Raw genomic sequence first — 19,161 nt, 5'->3', positions numbered from 1 at the left:
CCATGTGACTTGTTCTAGCCAACAAAATATGAATGGAAATGGTACTTAACTGGTTCCAGGACGTATGGACTAAACTCCATCCCTAGCCCCCACCCCACTCATATGTTGAAACCTTAACACTACAGGACCTTAGAAATGTGACTATATTTGGAGATGGGACCCTTACAAAGATAAATGTGGTCAAATGAGATCAAAGAGGGGGTTGCTAATCCAAAACGACTGCTTCTTATAAGAAGAGGAAGAGACAGCACGGATGTGCATATATAGAGGGAAGACCACAAGGAGGATACAAGAAGAAGGTGGCCATTTACAAGCCCAGGAGAGAGGCCTCAGGAAATGCCAAATCTGTTGACAACTTGATTTTGGACTTCTAGCCTCCAGACCTGTGAAAAATTAATTTCTATTGTTTGAGCCACCCAGTCTGTGGTATTTTGTTATGGCTGCCTGAGCAGACACACAGGCTGAAGAATTTTAAATTTTAAAAGGGAGACCCCATTCTCTTTCTTGTTTTGTGGTACCGACCTTCACGTGTTCTAGATGATGTTGCTAAAGATTGAGGAGGAAGACCCAACCCAAATAAGTTTCCCTGTGCTAAGTCACTGATGTTTCTGGTTGGTTTTTGCTGTAGGATAGCTTAATATTAATCAGGAAGACTGATTCAACTTAGACCTTGCCTTTTGAAAACAAATGCTAAGCATTTGACCTTTTATATCTGCAGTTCCATGGGATGAATCCTCCTTAAGGCAAGCCATGCTTCATGTCTGAATGCATGACTGGGGCTGGCTCACAGGGTAACTGGGAACTGGAGGTGAAAAGAATTGGTTAATACATCAAAATATTCTACTGCTACAATTACATAGGCCCTCAATGGACCTAAGAGGGTTCCTCTTAGTGTTCAAGCTGTGCCCTCCAGGTCTCAGAGATTTGCTCAGATGCTTCCGATGGGTGTCACAGACAAGGGAAGCCTCTGGCTTTTCTGTCTTTAATGAGAGCAACTCTACCTTTATCTCTTCAGGGTTCTGTTGAGGCTTAATTTAAATGAAGAGTTCTATTGCTAAAGAAATTTTTTAAAAATCACTGTGATAGTTCCCAACAGTCAAATAAATACCGATTTCATGAGGATATACAGTCTTTGTACCTTGAAGTTTTGTTTGATTCAGGCAGAGCACTACAAGGTCATGGGGTTCAGTTCTGCTCACTTCCTTGATCTTCTAGTGACAAAAAACAATCTCTGACTCATGGAAATAGACATGTACAAAGTAGAAGCTTTACTTATTGTGGGTCTTTATGTATTATGTTTAAAAGGGCATTTATGGAAGATACCAATGGCATATAGTGGTACAGTAGTGATACTAGAATCATGGCCTGAACTCTGGGTTTCACATACTGTCACTTCCCATCCTGTGCTTTCAGCAGACATTGCTAATTGATCACAGAGCTAATCATTGCAGAACCCTGATATGGTCCTGCAGTTCTCAACACAGTGTTCTATGCAGCCTCTTCCGACTAATTGATGTTAGTGCATGAAATGAGACCTCTTTTATCTTTATGCATGATCGATAATGATTGGAATTCATCATTGATGTCTTTGAATGCTGGATTTTAGAGTTGTATAAAGTTGGTACCAGAGTGGTCAATACTTCTGGAAGCCCACAATGGCCATCCTGATTTAAATTCAAGTTTGAAGGCAGCCCCGGTGGCCCAGTAGTTTAGTGCCACCTTCAGCCCAGGACATGATCCTGGAGACCCAGGATCGAGTCCCATGTGAGGCTCCCTGCACGGAGCCTGCTTGTCCTTCTGCCTCTCTCTCTCTCTCTGTCACGAATAAATAAATAAAATCTTTAAAATAAATAAATAAATAAATAAATAAATAAATAAATAAATAAATAAATAAATTCAAGTTTGAAATGTGTTCTATGTAAAGATCCTGTTGAGTTTGAAATGAGACCAGGTCAAGATACTGGCTGGTAACAGGCTGCATACCCAATGTGGTAAAACTAGAGAATGTACTGAAGGGGCTCTGACAGGGTTCAGGGCAGGATCAAGGAACCCTAAGAGCGATGGTGAAGCACCCAGGTATTAGTACAAGTGAAAATAAATTCTCATCTTCTGGCCTGAATGCAAACAGAAGGTACAGTGTTTAAGGATTCTGGGGATCTGGAGACCTGGAAGAGGCCCCTTCTATATGAACTGGGCCTTGGGCCTTAGGCTGAGGGACAGAACCAAGGGAGATGGAGCAGAGAGGGAACTGGGGGAGCAAATATCCTGACCCTTCTCTCCTTCTGCCATTTGATCTTTCAGTGCCTTCTAATGTCTGAGCCCTATGTACTGAACAGACCCCTCAGTAAATTCTTTGCAGTTTAATGAGAAAGCCAGAGGGTGAGGAGAAGCTCAGGTAATGCAGACCATAGAGCTTGGCCTCCAGGGAACAGAGAAGGCAGAATGGATCTGGTGGATGGGATGAAGAGTAATCAGCGTAGGGAAGTATCTGTACCAGCTCCCTGAGAGCAGGGACTTGATCTGACATGTTCATTGCTATATCTCCAACATCTGGTACAGTGCTGGACACATACTAAGTACTAAACACTTATCTGTTGAATGAATGAATAAATATCCTGCATATTGGACATATGGCCTTTATACCAAAATGCCCAACTTGGAATTTAGGAATTATCAGGACATTCTGTGGAAGTGTTAGACATGGCCTTTGTCCACTGGGACGTGGACTTTTAGCATACAACTAAAACAGTATGTTTAATTTGATTTTCCTCCCCTGTAAAGTGTTGGTTTGAGGACCCAATAAGTTTCTATATGTTTTACAAAGAACTTCCATTTCCATTTCAGTTATCTATTACTGTAGAACAAATCACCTTAAAACTTAGTGACCTAAAGCAGCTCTTCCCTTTTGCTCACAGTTTTTTGGGTCAGGTGTTCCAGAAGGTCTCAGCTGAGTATCAGCTGGGTGGCTGGGGGCTGGGAGGATCTGTTCCTAACATGGCATCTTCCTCTCATATCTGGTGTCTTAGGGGCTCCCTCGCCTCTCTTTCTCCACATGGCTTCATCCTACAGGGCCCCTCCATATGTCTTGGGATTCTTGGAGTTTGTTGATCTCAGGGTAGTAGCACTTTTTAATGGTGGCTGGTCCCCTAAAGACAAGAAACAGAGTTTCTGGGAAAGTTAAGGGCTGTGCCTGGAATGGGCACAATGACTTCTGCTGTATTTTATTGGTCACAGTAATCACAGGGCCAGCCCAGATTGAAGGTGTTGGGGACACAGGCTCCACCCCATGATGGAGCAAGTTCACACTACAGAAGAGCAGGTGGAATGGAAAATGTTGCCAATTTTAGAAAATACAGTCTGTTGTAACCTATTTGTATAGCACTTTATTTAGCTTGTTATTCCAGTCCTTTCTCAGGCTTCTCTCTTGATTTTAGCTACAATTTGTTAAGCACTTAGTGTACGTGAGGCACTGTGCTAAGTAGGCCTGTCCATTATCTCCATTTAATTCTCACAATCACCCATCAGTTATTTCCATTTTGCAGATGAGGAAGATGAAGTACAGAGAGAACAAAGATCTTGCCTGAGGTCACTCAGGTACTAACTCAAAGTGGTTTGGTTTTAGAAAGGATTTATGATGCTTTCAAATACATATAAAGCACAAAATTGAGTAAAACAAGTAGATTAGAAAACTGTAGCTGAGGGGCGCCTGGGTGGCTCACCCAGTGAAGTGTCTGCCATCGGCTCAGGTTATGATCCCAGGGTCCTGGAATCGAGCCCCACGTCAGGCTCCCTGCTCAGCAAGGAGTCTGCTTCCCCCCCCCCCCCCCCCACCGCTTGTGTTCTCTCTCTCAAATAAATAAAATCTTTTAAAAAAAAATTGTAGCTGAGCGAAAGGGAGGATGAAATTGGTGGGAGGTAAGTGTGCACAAGGCCTGCCCTTGGGTTCTGGGAACTTGCCTGGGGTAGGCCATACATTTGGCATTAAGACTTCTAGTAGCCAACCCAATGAGGGCAATGTGAGCAGTTCATATGAGAGAGAGGGGAACTAGTGTCACTATTCCTATTCTTGATGTTGAGCTCAGGAAAAGGATCCTCTCCATCTTTAGCAACCCCCAGTGTCTGTTTTCATAGTGCTGTTTCTCTCAAAATGCCTCAACATAGGCTGAGGCTTGAGACAGCCTCAACATGGATTAAAAAAAAAAATATATATATATATATATGTGGGGGGCACCTGGGTGGCTCAGTGGTCGAGCATCTGCCTTTAGCTCAGGTCATGATTCCCCGGTCCTGGGATCGAGTCCGCCATCGGGCTCCCTGCAGGGAGCCTGCCTCTCATGAATAAATAACTGAAATTTTCAAATACATATATACATACATATATATATTTCAAACATCTTTATTAATCTTGTATAAAGATAAGGTCCATGGAGGGGATCTCTGGGTGGCTCAGCAGTTTAGTGCCTGCCTTTGGCCCAGGCGCAATCCTGGAGTCCTGGGGTTGAGTCCCACGTCAGGCTCCCGGCATGGAGCCTGCTTCTCCCTCTGCCTGTGTCTCTGCCTCTCTCTCTCTCTCTGTGTGTGTGTGTCTATCATAAATAAATAAAAATAAATCTTTAAAAAAAAAAAAGGTCCATGGAGAGTTCCTGGAGCTAAGGGTGCAGCATGAGGTTGCACTTTTTAAGTTACAGGCCAGGCTCCTGCTGAGGCTAAGTATGGCTATTAGGGGGAGTGGGGTGCTGCAAGCAGCATTTGGGGCAGGGGCCAGCGATGCTGCACTCCCACCCTCCCTGGACCCCTGTTCCCCCCGCTCCCACCCACCGCACCCAACCACTTGAGGTGGGCCCATCTCAGAGAAGGCTGAAGCGGCAGAGGGGGCCGCCAGGGCCCAGTGGAGCTAAGGACCACCTTCCTTGGGCCATGGCTTGCCAACCACCATCCCGCACTGAGTCTGTCTGCAGAAATAGTGGGCTAGAGCGAGAGGTCCAAGGTGACCTGCGTGGGGGGGAGGGAGGGTCCCGGTGGGGCACCGGTGAACACCTCTGTGGCCTGTGTCTGAGCAGATGTAGGGTTGATTCTGCAGATCTGTGATGACACTTTCAATGAATATATCAAATATATGTGATATATATATCACAAATATATGATAACATTTATATATATGGTAACATATATAATATATAAATAATATATAAATGATATATAAATATATAAAATGACATACAAATGACATATCATATAAATGATATATATAAATTACATAATATCATATATAAATGATAACATTTAATATAATATATAACATTTGATGTCAAAAATGTTCCTCTCTCTCTCTCTCTCTCTCTCTCTCTCTCTCTCTCTCTCTCGTGTGAACTGCTCACATTTCCTTCATTGTGTTGGCTATCATATGTATATATGATAACATTTGATCTCAGGAAGCAATGCCCTTGAGTAAACTCATCATGCCTACCTCCCTACCCCCAACCATTCAGAAAGCGTTAGTCTGGGGGATCCCTAGGTGGCTCAGCAGTTTAGCACCTGCCTTCCACCCAGGGCATGATCCTGGAGTTCCCGGATCGAGTCCCGCATTGGGCTCCCTGCATGGAGCCTGCTTCTCTCTCTGCCTGTGTCTCTGCCTCTCTCTCTGTGTCTCTCGTGCATAAATAAATAAAATCTTAAAAAACAAAAAGAAAATGTTAGTCTTGGAGAGAGAGGATGGTCTCTCAAGGCTCCTTAAAGGGGCTGGGGGATCCATGAGATAAGGCAGTGGCAGGGAGGATTCCCTGGGGGAGAAGCTTTCCAATTCCTGCCTGAGGGAGGTGGGGTTTTTCTCTCACTACTGCTCCTGCTAGTGATTTTAAACCAAGTCATAAAATAAATAAAAATGTAAGAGAAGAAAGAAAGGAGAGAAAACTTAAGGAAAATGATAAAAGCAGAGTAGAAGGCTAAGAGAACATTAAAATAAAAACATTGAGACTTGGTAAGAGAAAGTTGAGAGAAAAAGAATAGAATAAATGTTTTAATAAGAGAATAAAGCCAATACAGATAAAAGCTCAAGACTTAAAATAGTCATGAGAGATGAATTAAGTAAATTTAAGATAAAGGAATAGAAGAACAGACAGAATCATTGAAAGAAATTGAGCGGAGTGTGCACACACACAAAGAAGCCAAAGTCAGATTGAAGTTAAAAAATAAAGTTAGCAGACTATGAATAAAATTTAAAAAATAAAAATGAAGAATTAAAAAGTAACGATGAGATAAAGAAGATTTAAGATAAAAGATACAATAACTTAAACCAACAAGGTCAACAAGGTGAAAGAGTAAATGCATCAAAGTAAAAGATAAAACTCGAGACATCGAGAGAATAACAGATTATAAATGGAAAAACATGCTATAAAAATGTGAAAAACATAAAAGTTGATGGGTTTGAAGCTTAAGTACAAGATAAGGAATTCAGAATGCTTTTCAGTATTAGTACTTTAACAAAGAGGATTAAGGGAAAATATTTTAAAAAGAAAATAAAAAAGCTTGAACAGAAAGGGATTGATAATGAAGGAAGAAGAAAGGAAAGGAAAATTTAAATTAGCACAAACCAAGACAATAAAATCCTTAGCAATAACAAAGAAAAAAAGCCAAATAGCTTTGTAATAGACCCAGAATGTCTACCTGATAGACAAATGTCGAACATCACAAAAATAATGTTTATCTATTACAAATTCCTGAGGCAGGGCTGGGTTGCCATATTGGAGGATCTCCCACAGTAGTAGCAGGGACATTTTGGCAAGATGAAAAAGGCAGTATAGGTATGAGATGCCCTTTATTTTCTGACTAGAAGGTTGCGCTCTCTGCCTTCAACACTTTCTTTTTGCAATATCAACATGGCAGTTGCTCTGTAACTCATCCTTCTGGGGTTGTGGTAGGGCACAAGCATCTTGGGAAAGACCCATATGGGAAAGTAATTCCACAGATGGTGGGGTACAGAGAAATGAGGGTAGATGGGAGGAGGAATTAAATTAGCTCTACTCAGACATACAAATGGTCAACAAGTACATCAAAAGGTGCTTAGCATTCCTAATCATCAGGGAGATGCAATTCAAAACCACGATGAGATATCACCTCACACCTGGTAGAATGGCTATTATTGAAAAGACCAAAAAGGGGCACCTGGGTGGGTCAGTGGTTGAGCATCTGCCTTTGGCTCAGGTCATGATCCTGGGGGTCCTGGGATCAAGTCCCACATCAGGCTCCTCTTGGTATCAGGTAACCATCACGTAACCATCACGTAACCAAGATACAGAAACCACCTAAGTGTCCATTGATGGATTAATGGATAGGTGTTATATATATATTAGATATATCATCATGTAAAAAAGGATGAGTTCTTCTATACCATAAAAAAAGAATGAAATCTTATCATTTGGGACAATGTGGATGGATCTTGAGGGCATTATGCTAAGGTGAAATAAATCAGATAAATACTGCATGAGCTCACTTTTATGTTGAATCTAAAATACCAAATTCAGAGAAGCAGAGAACGGATTGATGGGTGAAATGGCTGAAGGTGGTCAAAAAGTACAAACTTCCAGTTATGAGATAAATATATTCTGGGGATATAATATACAGCATGGTGACTATAGTTAATAACATTGTATTATGTATTTGAAAGTTGCTAAGAGAGTAGATCTTAAAAGTTCTCATCACAAGAAAAAATTTATAACTGTGTGAGTTGATGGATATTTACTAAACTAACTGGGTCATCCTTTTGCAGTATATGCATATATTAAATCATCATGTTGCGTACCTAAAACTAATACAATGTGAACTGTCAATTATATCTTGATAAAATTGGAGCAATTTTTTTAAAGTAGCTCTATTCAGTGAAATAGGAATTGAGATCGTCTTCTGAGCATGAGAGAGTGGGACCAAGAATAAGTAGGGTACAAATGATTGGGTGCAGGGAAAAGTCCAGCAATTCAACACTTCACCCCTAATCAGTGCCCAGCTAGTGTTATGGGGAATAATGGAAATGCAGGAAATGTTGAGAGGGATTTGTGTATTTGCCATTGGATGAATTAATATAGTATATTCCATTCCAAGATTTCAGTATGAAGGATTCTGCACACATGGGCAGTACAAGTACAGGGCTTTTATTGCTATTCTTAATGGGGAGCTGTGCTACCAATAGAGGCAGGGAGGTGGGCTATTTAATATCCACTCTCAAGTTTTGGTGGATCAGAAATATGGTTGCAACCAACAATGAACAGTGAAATTTTAGAACTTAAGGGTAATTGGGAAAGGTACTGATTTGAGACTCAGGGCACCAACGAGGTTATTACAGATAGTTGGATTGCTAATACTGCTGCTAAAGTACCTTTGATTCCTGGCATATTAGACGATAGATATAAAATACTCCAGTGTGCTTGAAAAAATTTTCTGGGGCAATAGCTGCTGGCAACTCTTCCATAGGTAATTACAACACAAATTCTCACACATCTGCTTAGTGGATGGCCTATCAGTGATGCTTAATGATGATGATTTGTTTCTGGTTGGATGTGTTAAATTGTCAGCTATCAAAAATTTTATGTGTGAGACTGCTGGGAATAATGAGATTGCAGGAGCTTTTCTAAAGTATTTCCTCTACAGGAACATCTCTGCGTCCTGTGCATGGTCCCACACCTGTTTTGGTGAAGAAGAAAGAATCTGGACCGTCAATTTGAATACCAATTAAATGGTTTAAAGATGTCCTGGTAAATACATTGATCCTGGATAATCCAGCCCAACAAAAAAGCCTTTGGCTAACAGTGCCTGGCACAGAATTAGTTCTCAATAAATATTAGCTAGCTATTGTTGGCTCAGCCACACTAATGCCAACATTCATTGAAGACGTTGTGCTGGGCACTGCTATAAGCATAGCTCATACATTCATTATCAGAAGGTTCCTTGCTATAAAATAAAAATAATGTGGAAGACTTGGAGATATATTCTAAGTATTACATATAAAGATTAAGAGAAAAAATTAATTAAGTGCTGAGTGAAATTATATTAAGTTGCCTGAGAAAACATAAAATATGCATCTGGGAGTTGGATGACCAAAAAAAGAGAGGACATACAGAATTTAGATACATATAAAGGTTATCAAGGTGACCTATACTAAGGGAGGGGGATTCTAGTTTAGAAAAAACAAAACTCTGTATGGTATACTCTGCTTTTTGTAAGGTCAACATCTTAGCATCAAGCCGTCATAGCTTTGAACTGTCTGGGAGCATCTGTGCTTTATCCCTACTTTGTACATCCATTAGCAAGGTGTGTTCTAAGGTATCAGAAAAGTCTATGAGAAGTTATTTTTTGGATCTGGGAATGCTTGAACTATTTCCCATATAAACTAATGGTAATTGTTTCTTCACTTTATGGCATTTCGGCTTACAAAAGGTTTCATAAGAATGCTCTACTTTTGAATAACAGGGGAAACTCTTAATGGGGTCCTACACTCCTTAGCCCTTGGAAGCTCCTGAAAATAACCCCAAATGTTTCAGATGAACTCTTTGGTCCTTGAAAGAACAGATAAGATGCTCACCTGAGTAGAGAAATTATTGTCCGTCTGTTGTGTTCCCAAAGTTTAATCACATCAGTTAAACAAACTAAACGGATTTTTCTTTATGAGCCAGTCATGATAATTATAATAAAAATATAATTATAATATAATTTATGTTTATGTAATTGTAAAGTATAAATACAGATACAGTGTTTTGGCTTGTATCATGACAAGCATCTTAGCTATTTCAATCTAATTTAACACTCCACCAACAAATTGCCAATTCTTTCCCACATTTTACCATGAGCAAACTGAGTTAGAGAAAGTTAAATAATTTACCCAAAGTCACACCTATTAACCTTGAAGACAAAACTTTCATTTTTATTTTTATTTTTTTTTTTACCAGCGAAAGAGAAGTTTATTTGGGAACAGCAGTGAATTTCAATCTGGGACCAGTAAGCTACTGAAAAAATGATTGGCAAATCCAGACAATGAAGGGGAAGAACCCTCCATTTTTTTAAAAGTTTTTATTTATTTACGATAGTCACACAGAGAGAGGCAGAGACATAGGCAGAAGCAGGCTCCATGCACCAGGAGCCCAACGCAGGATTCGATCCCATGTCTGCAGGATCACACCCGGGCCAAAGGCAAACGCCAAACCGCTGTGCCATCCAGGGATTCTGGAAGAACTCTCTATAAAGGAAAATGGGAAGCTGGGAAGGCTGTAATAAAGAGAAAATCTCCCCCCACCCCCAAAAAAGTGAAAGTCCATTGGAGTACACTGGGAGCTGGAAGTATAGTGGTTTTTCATTGGCTGAGTTGTGACTGTCTCTCATTGGTCGGGCTATAGCGGGGACGTGAGAAAATCTTTTCTTCTTTTTACTGGGATTGTGAAGCAGTGTCTGTGCACAAAGTCTGTCTTCCTGTTGGATCTGTAATTGAGACAAGCGGTAGAGGATGAGAGCCAAACTACCTGACTCTAGTTTAGAGAGGCTGCCTTTTATTAATTTTCGCATTTTCCCCTTTACATCAAGATCTTCCTTTGAAAGCACTGCTGATCGATAGTCAGGTTTTTTATATTTAGTGGTTTAGTGTCAGAAAGGACCTTTTCTGGTTGTTATGTCCTCATTCATAGTCATTGGAAACCACTTCAGGGCACATTAGAATAACAAGGAAGGCTAAGAGAGAGAACTCTCAGGCACTTCCCATTTGAAGTCTACATCTTCTAGAGGTTTTGAGTGTCTAGCCAACATCACCTTGTTGGGTACATCCATTTTACAAGAGATCGATGGACAAGTACAGAGTTGAAAGTAACATGACAATTCTAAACTGTATGTTGGTTCTGAGCCAGGACCCTACATCTGAAAGTAGCCCACTGAAAATACCTATTGGACTTAGGGAAGAAAGATTTCTTCTTGTAAAGGCAAACTTGGGGTCAGGTATGCCACTTGCAAACCCTCTTAAAGTGGCTGCGAAGTAAAGTAGTGGAATACTGCAAGAGTGCACTGAATGAAATAACCAGACACATTTGGAAGTTACAGTGCAAATATAAACATGAAGCAATAGTTAATGAACTTTTTGCAAGAATAGCAAAACTCCTAACAGATGTAGTAAAGAAAAATATTGTGTTCTCAAAAGAATTGTTTTGAAAACAAATGTTATCCAATAATATAATCTGTAAAGTTATAAATTCAGAGATCATGAATTTGAATAAGAATCCAGTATCAGCTAATAGTTTAAATTTTTGAAAAAAAAAGGACTTTTATGAATACTGAACCTTCTAATGCTTTAGAAAAAACAAGTGAAAATTGACTTGTCCTGGAATTGTAATGAGACCTGTTTCTGAAAGTTCAAAATCAAAAGAAGAGGAAGTTTCCCCCTTTTGCATGGGCTTGAGAAATGCAGACATGGGCATTGTTTTCTCATAGAAGAGAGAAAAAGCAACAGTGAGAAAAAGATATACAAGTCTGGTCCAGACCTCTTGGGAAAGCTGTCTCACCAGATGTCATCGTTTCAATTCTGGGAAATCTTTACTTTCAGGTCACCAGATTGTGTGCAGGTTCAGTCAGGGTATGGTGTCTTCTTTAGATGTGTCACATGAATCTAAGAGTCTATTTCCTGGAGTTTGGGGGCAACACGGGTTGGTTTGCAGTTCTTGATAAGGGTCATTCCAGTGAGGTCATTCTGGAGGTGTCCTTTCCAACAGATGAAATCTCCAGGTTGTGAGATGCTTAAGGCAATTGTCTCCTGGGAATGCACTGTAAAAAGATTGTTCTACCAAATCATGGCTATTTTTAATAGAAACTATTAGACCTTTATGTTATTGCAGTATATCTCCTTTTATCAACTGGGGGTCAGAGGAGGCAGGGGCCATATAAATGCATTAGATATTCTATGACTGTCTCAAAGGGTGAGTCTTTGAGTTCCCAAGAGGGTGGATCTGAGATTTAGAAGAACCAACAATGTGGGGCCAAAGTATTTGGAGAGTGTCACAAATTTTGTCAGTTGAGTCTCAGTAGTGCCACCATTGTGTTTGACTAACCCTGAGGATTGAGGATGATATGCACAATGAAAGTGTCATGAAACTGACCAAATAGCACAAAATTGTCAAAAGCACCTGACTAATAAAATGGGTTCCCCAATTACTATGAAGTCTGAGATGGGTTCCCCAGGTAGGGATAATCTTTTCTAATAGAAGCAGCAGTGGCTTGTCTACAAGAGAAAGCTTTGGTCCAGTGAGAAAACATACAGACCATGACTAAAACATGTTTATCTATGGGAAGTTGGTTGAAATCCATTTGTACAAACAGGTTAACATTTTTTTTCTTGATTATATACTTCAGACAGCTGGGGCAAGTGAAGTAGCCACTTTTTGTCACCTTATTAACCTTTCCCCATCAATACTGGTTCATGAATGCTATCATTTTGTCAGTAGACCAATGGTTTAATGCATTTACAGTTGTACATAGTGGAACTTTTAGAATTTTTGGTAGGACTGGCTTGTTTGGGATAAACCAAAGATCTCTCTTTTTATGAGCCAACAATTACTAGATTTCCAATATTGTTTCTCCTTTTCTGGGGCCAATTATTAGGCATCTCTGGTCAATTTTTCCAAATTGTTATTTGGGAGAACATCCCTTTGGAATATGACAGAGGTCTGTCCATCAATCTTCTGAGCAGTAGTTTTTGCAGAAATATCAGTAAGGTGGTTTCCTTTGGCCTCCAGGAAGTCAACTTTGGAATGTCATGGAATCTTAATAGTAGCTAGAGCTATTGGCAAAAGTATGGGACTTAATAAATTTTGGACACAGGATCCACTTTTAATCTTATCCCCATTGGAAGTAAGGAAACCTTGTTTCCATAACGTTCCCAAGTCACAAGCTACCTCAAAGGTATACAGACTATCCATGTAAGTGTTTGGGGTTTTACCCATGGCTAAGGTAGAAGCGAGTAAGGGCATATAACTCAGTCTATTGGGCTGAAGCAGCCAGAGGTAATGGTGCTGTCCCAATGACTTCAGGAGGAGTTGCAATAGCATACCCATTCTGACACTTACTATTTTTTATGCTAAGAACCATCAGTAAATCATGACAAATCTGCGTTGGATAGAGGAGTTTCCTGTAAATTGTCACAAGGAGTCAAAAGTTGACCTGTCAATCTTAATCAGCTATGAGGGGTTTCATCTATGAAGGAGGGGAGAAGGGTGGCAATGAGAAAGAGTTATATGAGGAATTAAAAGAAGGATTTCCTAGAATGTGGGGCAACTGACTGTAAAGTGTTCAGTGCAGTGAGAATTTGGGAGGGCTTCTATTGCATGGGGTACAAGATGGTTAAAGGGGCCCTTGTGATTATTTCTTTAGTGGCCCTAACTAAAAGTGGCAGAAAGGGCTCTGGGACAAGGGGGTCTGGTTGTTGGTTAGAGTACCCTATGGACAGATGATGGTTTCCATGTTTTTGGGTGAGTACTCCAAGGGCATTTCCTTTCCTTTGCATACAAAGAGGGAAAAGGGAAGTTGATAATTAGAATGTCTCAGGGCAAGGGGCTTTGTTAGGCTTTTCTTAAAAGTCTCACAGGCTACATCATCCCCCTCTTTCCAAAAAATAGGGTTAAGTTTTTTGTTTTTTAATAAGGCATGTAAAGGCTGAGTCATAAGAGGAAAGTTTGGAATCCAGTTTTGACAGTAGCCTGTCAGTCCAAGAAAGCCTCGTAATTGGTGCTTAGTTTTAGATTTGGGGAAATTCAGGATTCCATGAAATCTACCTGGGTCCAAATCCAGTCTTTGTTCAGAGATCAAGTGCCCTAAATATTGAACCTGAGTTTAAGCAAATTGCTCATAAAAGGTTTTATGTCCCTTCAGGCCAAAAGTTTTAACAGGTGGATGCTATCTTTCTGTGAACAGGTTTGAGAAGGGGAGAAGAGAAGGAAATCATCTACATATTGTAACAAGGCAGAGGCTGCAGAAAACTTTTACTATCCAAATCAGCCTTTAAGGTTTGTGAAAAGTAAGGACTCTCTGTATATCCCTGAGGCATTACTGTCCAGATGCATTTCCGTTCTTCCCAAGTGAAAGCAAAAAGATATTGGCTATCATTATCAACTGGAATATTAAAAATGCACTACATATATTAATTGTAGTGAAAAAAATTGCCTTCAGTGGGAAAGTCAGTAGCATCTGAGGGTTAAAAACAACACAGTGCTAAGGGATAATAATGTTATTTATTGCCTAGGGGTCCTGGACAAACCACCATCCTTGGCTATTGGGCTTCCTCATAGGTGTTTATTTATAAATAGAGGTGTTCCAGGGGTCAGTAGAGGAGATAATAAGGCCCTGAGCCTTGCAATCTTCTATTATGGGCTTGGTGCCCTGAAGGGCATCAATTTATTATGGGAAGAGATTTTGAGGAAACTGTTTGAATCTTGCTGGTAGGTGTACTGTGAATTCTGCTAATATCTACTGAGGATTTTGCCCACAGAGGTGATGGTAGCTGAACCAATAGGAACAAAGGATGAGTATCCCCAGACTCAGCTGTAGTGTCATCAGAATCAGAGCATAGAAAAGATGCTGAAGGGTCACTTATTTCCCTTTGTTGGCTATTTTGGTTACTACTGTCAAATTCTAGAATTGCTTCCCCCTTTTGGGAGAAATTCTGGCATGTTTACTAAGAGATCTTGGCACAATAAATGAATAGGGGCAGAGGAACTAACGAAAAAGGGTGTGTATTTCTCAAAGGGCCTAGACAAAATAGAATAGGCTTAGGGACAGGAATCTGTTGAGGCTTTTTAAAGACCCTCACTATTGTTCAAAAACTTTAGTACTCTGATGCAGGGACTGCTTTACAGCAGTGGGGTTAAATACAGAGGGTGTAGGTCCAGGGTCAACAAGGAGGGAGAGGGATTCATTCCCAGCCTGGAATATGGTTTATCTGAGGCAACAAACAGGGAGGAATGGGAAGAGCTCCTGTAGTTCCCTGAAGTCCTGTCATTGGGAATTAGGAGGACACTGTAAAGGTTGACTAGAAGGCTGAAGGCACTTGGTGTGCTTAAATTTCTAACCATCTTTTTTCCCCCAATGTCCTGGTTCATTACAATAATAGCAGAAACTAGATTTCTGATTTTGTTTAGGGGCTTTCATTTACTGGAATTGAACATCAAAAATTTTAACAGTCTTTCCTCTAGGTGACTCATGTAGGGTACACGTTAACTGGGTTTAATTAATTAAATTTAGAGTGGACATAATTTTCCATTCCATCCCAGTCCTTTTTACTAAAAGGGAAAGACACAGGTTAAGCCTGTTAATAAACATAAAATTCTATGCTACCAGATGGATTCAACATTCAAGGAAGACCAGAATATTCTTAAAAGATAATTTGGAGTTGATTGTAATAATCATGAGCAGATTCATCAGGCTTTTGTGTGCTAGCCTGAATTTCATTCCAATCAACAGGCGCAGGAAAAGCTACTATTATTGCTTGATAGAGATTTCCGGTGTGTTTTCTAGCATCTTGCCAAAAATTAGGGCTTTGTTTCTGTAAATTCCTTTTGGGATATTCCCTTCTGGCTAGTTTGACCCAATGTTTGGCCTGAACCTCACCAACAAGTGTGTGAACTTATTAATACAATATAAACCTGAGAAACCAGGTTGGTAAGTTTAAATAACTATGTTAAATTCTTCAGCAAACTTATGGGGGGTCCTCAGTCTCTTTAAGAAACACAGTGGGCACCAGAGTGGCTCAGTGGTTGAGCATCTGCCTTCTACGCAGGTTGTGATTCTGGGGCTCCTGGAATCCAGTCCCACATTATGCTCCCTACAGGGAGACTTCTCCTTCTGCCTATGTCTCTGCCTCTCTTTCGTCTCTCATGAATAAATAAATAAAATCTTAAAAAAATGGTCACCTATTCTCACCTCTTTAAACAAAAAAAAAAAAAAAAAAAAAAAGAAAGAAAGAAAGAAAGAAAGAAAGAAAGAAAGAAAGACTGTAACTATGGCTCATAATTTGACTTTAGCCTGGGGAACATAAGAAACTTGAGGATTATTTAGGTTCTCAGAAGATTTAACTTTAAAAAAGCAGGTTTTAACTGACTCAGAAGAAGAAGGAGTAGGGGAAAGATCTGAAGGAAAAGAAAAATCAGCAGAGAGAATAGAGGAAAATGGCACCAGAGGCAGGGACTGACACAAAGTGGCTGCCACATGTCTGTGGACTGAGAAGCTGGGGGAGGGGATAAAGAAGCCTCAGAAGAGATTTTGACTTCTTTCAGTTATTTACCTTAGTTAATTTAGACATAGGACTTTGCAAAGACACCAACCCAGAATCCTGAAACCATCTGGAAGCCTCAAGGTACCTTCTAGCATACCTTCAGGTTTTTTCTTTTTTTTTTTTTCCTTTTTCTTTTAAGGAGCCATGACTTTCTTTTAATTTTGAGAAAAACAAGTTTGGGGAAATTGAAAGTTCCACAGAATGGCCACTGAAGTTCTGAATTACTTTTGGCTAAGGCAGTCCATTTATTTATAAAGGTGCATGTGGAAGGACCATAGGTCTTAAGCATAAAAGCAGCCAGAGTCCCAGTAGGGAGATGCACCCTCAAAGCATTTTTGAAATAGCCTGTCCTGGAAGGAATCAGACCAAAGGCCAGCACAGTTCCAGGAGGAATAGCTTGGTTCCAAAGTAATCAGACTGAAAGCTGGCACAGTTCCAATGGGAACTGTCTGGTTCCAAAAAGGAGTCAGACTGAAGACTAGCATAGTTCAATAGAACAGTCCAGTTCCAAACAGGACTCTGATTTGAAGGCCTGCACATTTCTTCTTCTTTTAAAAAAAATATTTATTTATTTTAGAGAGAGAAAGAGAGAGAGAGAGAGAGAGATTGTGAAAGGAAGGGTGGAGAGAATCTTTAAGCAGATTCCCTGCTGAGTGTGGAGCCCAAGGTGGGTCTTGATCTCATGACCCATGAGATCATGACCTGAGCTGAAATCAGGAGTCAGTCACCTAAGCAACTGAGCTACCCAGGCACCCCTAGGGCTGCACATTTCCATCACAAACAGTTGGATTCTGAAAAGGAGCTGGAATTAAGGACAAATGAGTACTCTCAGAGGGAAAAACACAAACCGAGGCCTTAAAACAGATCCTGAATAAAGCCTGGAGAGATCAAACACAAACTGTGGAACTCAAAATCCAAGAGAAAACCTACCTTTAAACCTACCTTAAACATCATGCTTGATGGAGAGAGAGCTTGTTGGTGAGAGAGCAGTGAGCCCAATGGGTTCTGTGGGTACTGGCCCCTTTGCTCATTAGTCTCAGAGTTGTTGAGGGACCTCCCTGAATCCCCATACAGGCCAATGAGTGATGTTAACCTTAAAAATAAAACTTCCAGAGGTGCCTGGCTGGCTCGGTTGGTTAAGTATCGACTCTTGGATTTGACCCAGGTCATGAGGTGGAGCCCCATATTTGGCTCTGTGCTCAGTGGAAGGTCAGCTTGAGATTCTCTTCCTTTCCCTCTCCCCCTTTCCCCACTTGTGCATGCGTGCACTGTCTCTCCCTCTCTAGAACAGATAAATAAAATCTTAAAAAAAAAATCCCAACAAACTTTCAGTATTTTACCAACAAAAGATGGATTTATTTGTGAATATCAGAGAATTGAAATCCAGGACAGGCAAGCTGTGGCAAAACCATAGGCAACCCAAAGAACAAAGGAGACAAATGCTCTTTTATAAATGAAAGCGTGGAGTTGGGAAGCCTTTTTTAAACAAAAAGTCCATTGGAGTAAACTGGGAACTAGAAGTGTAGTGGCTGAGTTGGCTGGTTACTGTGCTGGGAGGGGCCGGGAGCGGGCATGAAAAAAGCCCTTCTTATTCCTGCTGGGAGAGTAAAGCAGTATCCATGTGCAAAGTCTGTGCCTTCCTGTTGAATTTGCAATTGAGGACAAGCGGTGGAGTGTGAGAGCTGCCATGCAGACTGTCCTGACTCCATTGCAGTGGGGTTTCCCTTTACTGATTTTCACACACACACACACAAGCTAAATGGTGTGGTGCTGATTGTATATGACATATTATTTTTTAAATGGAACCAATTTCTTTAGAAATCAGCTTTCCTTTCAGAATATTCATTAATAATGAGATTGTTCTATATCCACATTTGAAATTACTTATCCCTAACTGTTATTTTATGAGGCATGACACTTCACAGCATAATTATTGGGCTATTGGTAGCCTGGCCCCTGCTACTGTGTGGTCCTACAAAGTATTGAATTGCTTAGTGCTTCAGTTTAACCATCAATACATTAAAATCATATCGATGAAAAAAAAACACCCTATCCTTGGCTACTGTGGGAATTTGAGTGCACTGACAAGTAACCAGTTGACCAGGGTTCTAGGGTGCCCTGGAGTGTGGGAAAACAGGGCAAATGACCACTTTTGACGTTGGGCCCTCTTTTGGTGTTCTGAGATTGATTTCCAATGTGTGGAGGGAGAGATTTCCTAGACATCAAGCAATTCTCCAACACCAGCTGGGTGACCTATAATTCAATTCAATTCTGACAGTATTTACCCAGAGATAGCATCAGAATCCCTTGTTTAAGGGCTCAGGCCTACAAGACTGCTCACCACCCCCTCCCCTGGCCCTTGCTTCAGATGCCAGTCACAAGCCAAGGTTGTCATTCGTGCTTCTACCTGACTGATTGTAAATCAAAGATCCCTAAGACCTTTTCCCCAGGTTTGATTAATTTGCTAGAGTAGTTCACAAAACTCAGAGAAAGATTCTACTTTCTAGATTACTAGTTCATTATAAAAGGATATATACCCAGGGACAGCCAGATGGTGGAGATGCCCAGGGCAAGGTACTGGGAAGGGGTGCAGAGCTTCCTGCCCTCTTCAGGCATGCCACACTCCCAGCACCTCCACGTGTCCACCAACCTGGAAGCTCTCCAAACTCTATCTTCTTGGGGTTTTATGGAGGCTTTATGACATAGTCAAGACTGATTAATTCATTGGTCATCAGCAGTTGAGTCAACCTCCCTGGAGGAGGAGATGGGGTTGGGGAAAGAAGGGACTTAAGTTTCAGACCTTCTAATCCTCAGGTAGAGTCCAAAAGTCATCCATTAACATAACAAGAGATGCCTTTGTCACTCTTAAAATTTAG

The 19,161-nt window shown here is 40.6% G+C and overlaps 1 long non-coding RNA gene across 1 annotated transcript; it reads right to left on the bottom strand.

Annotated features, from left to right (window-relative positions):
* Window positions 1–10,171: 10,171 nt before the first annotated feature.
* LOC121485328 lies at window positions 10,172–17,378 on the bottom strand. Its single transcript, XR_005986251.1, has 3 exons — window positions 17,228–17,378; window positions 10,310–10,461; window positions 10,172–10,222 (listed from the first exon to the last, which is right to left on the bottom strand). It is a non-coding gene; the product is annotated as an uncharacterized LOC121485328 (long non-coding RNA).
* Window positions 17,379–19,161: the final 1,783 nt, after the last annotated feature.

This window comes from Vulpes lagopus, chromosome 2 (genome assembly GCF_018345385.1).
Source record: "Vulpes lagopus strain Blue_001 chromosome 2, ASM1834538v1, whole genome shotgun sequence".
Taxonomy (NCBI): Eukaryota; Metazoa; Chordata; class Mammalia; order Carnivora; family Canidae; genus Vulpes; species Vulpes lagopus.
This window is presented reverse-complemented; position numbering and strand designations above follow the sequence as displayed.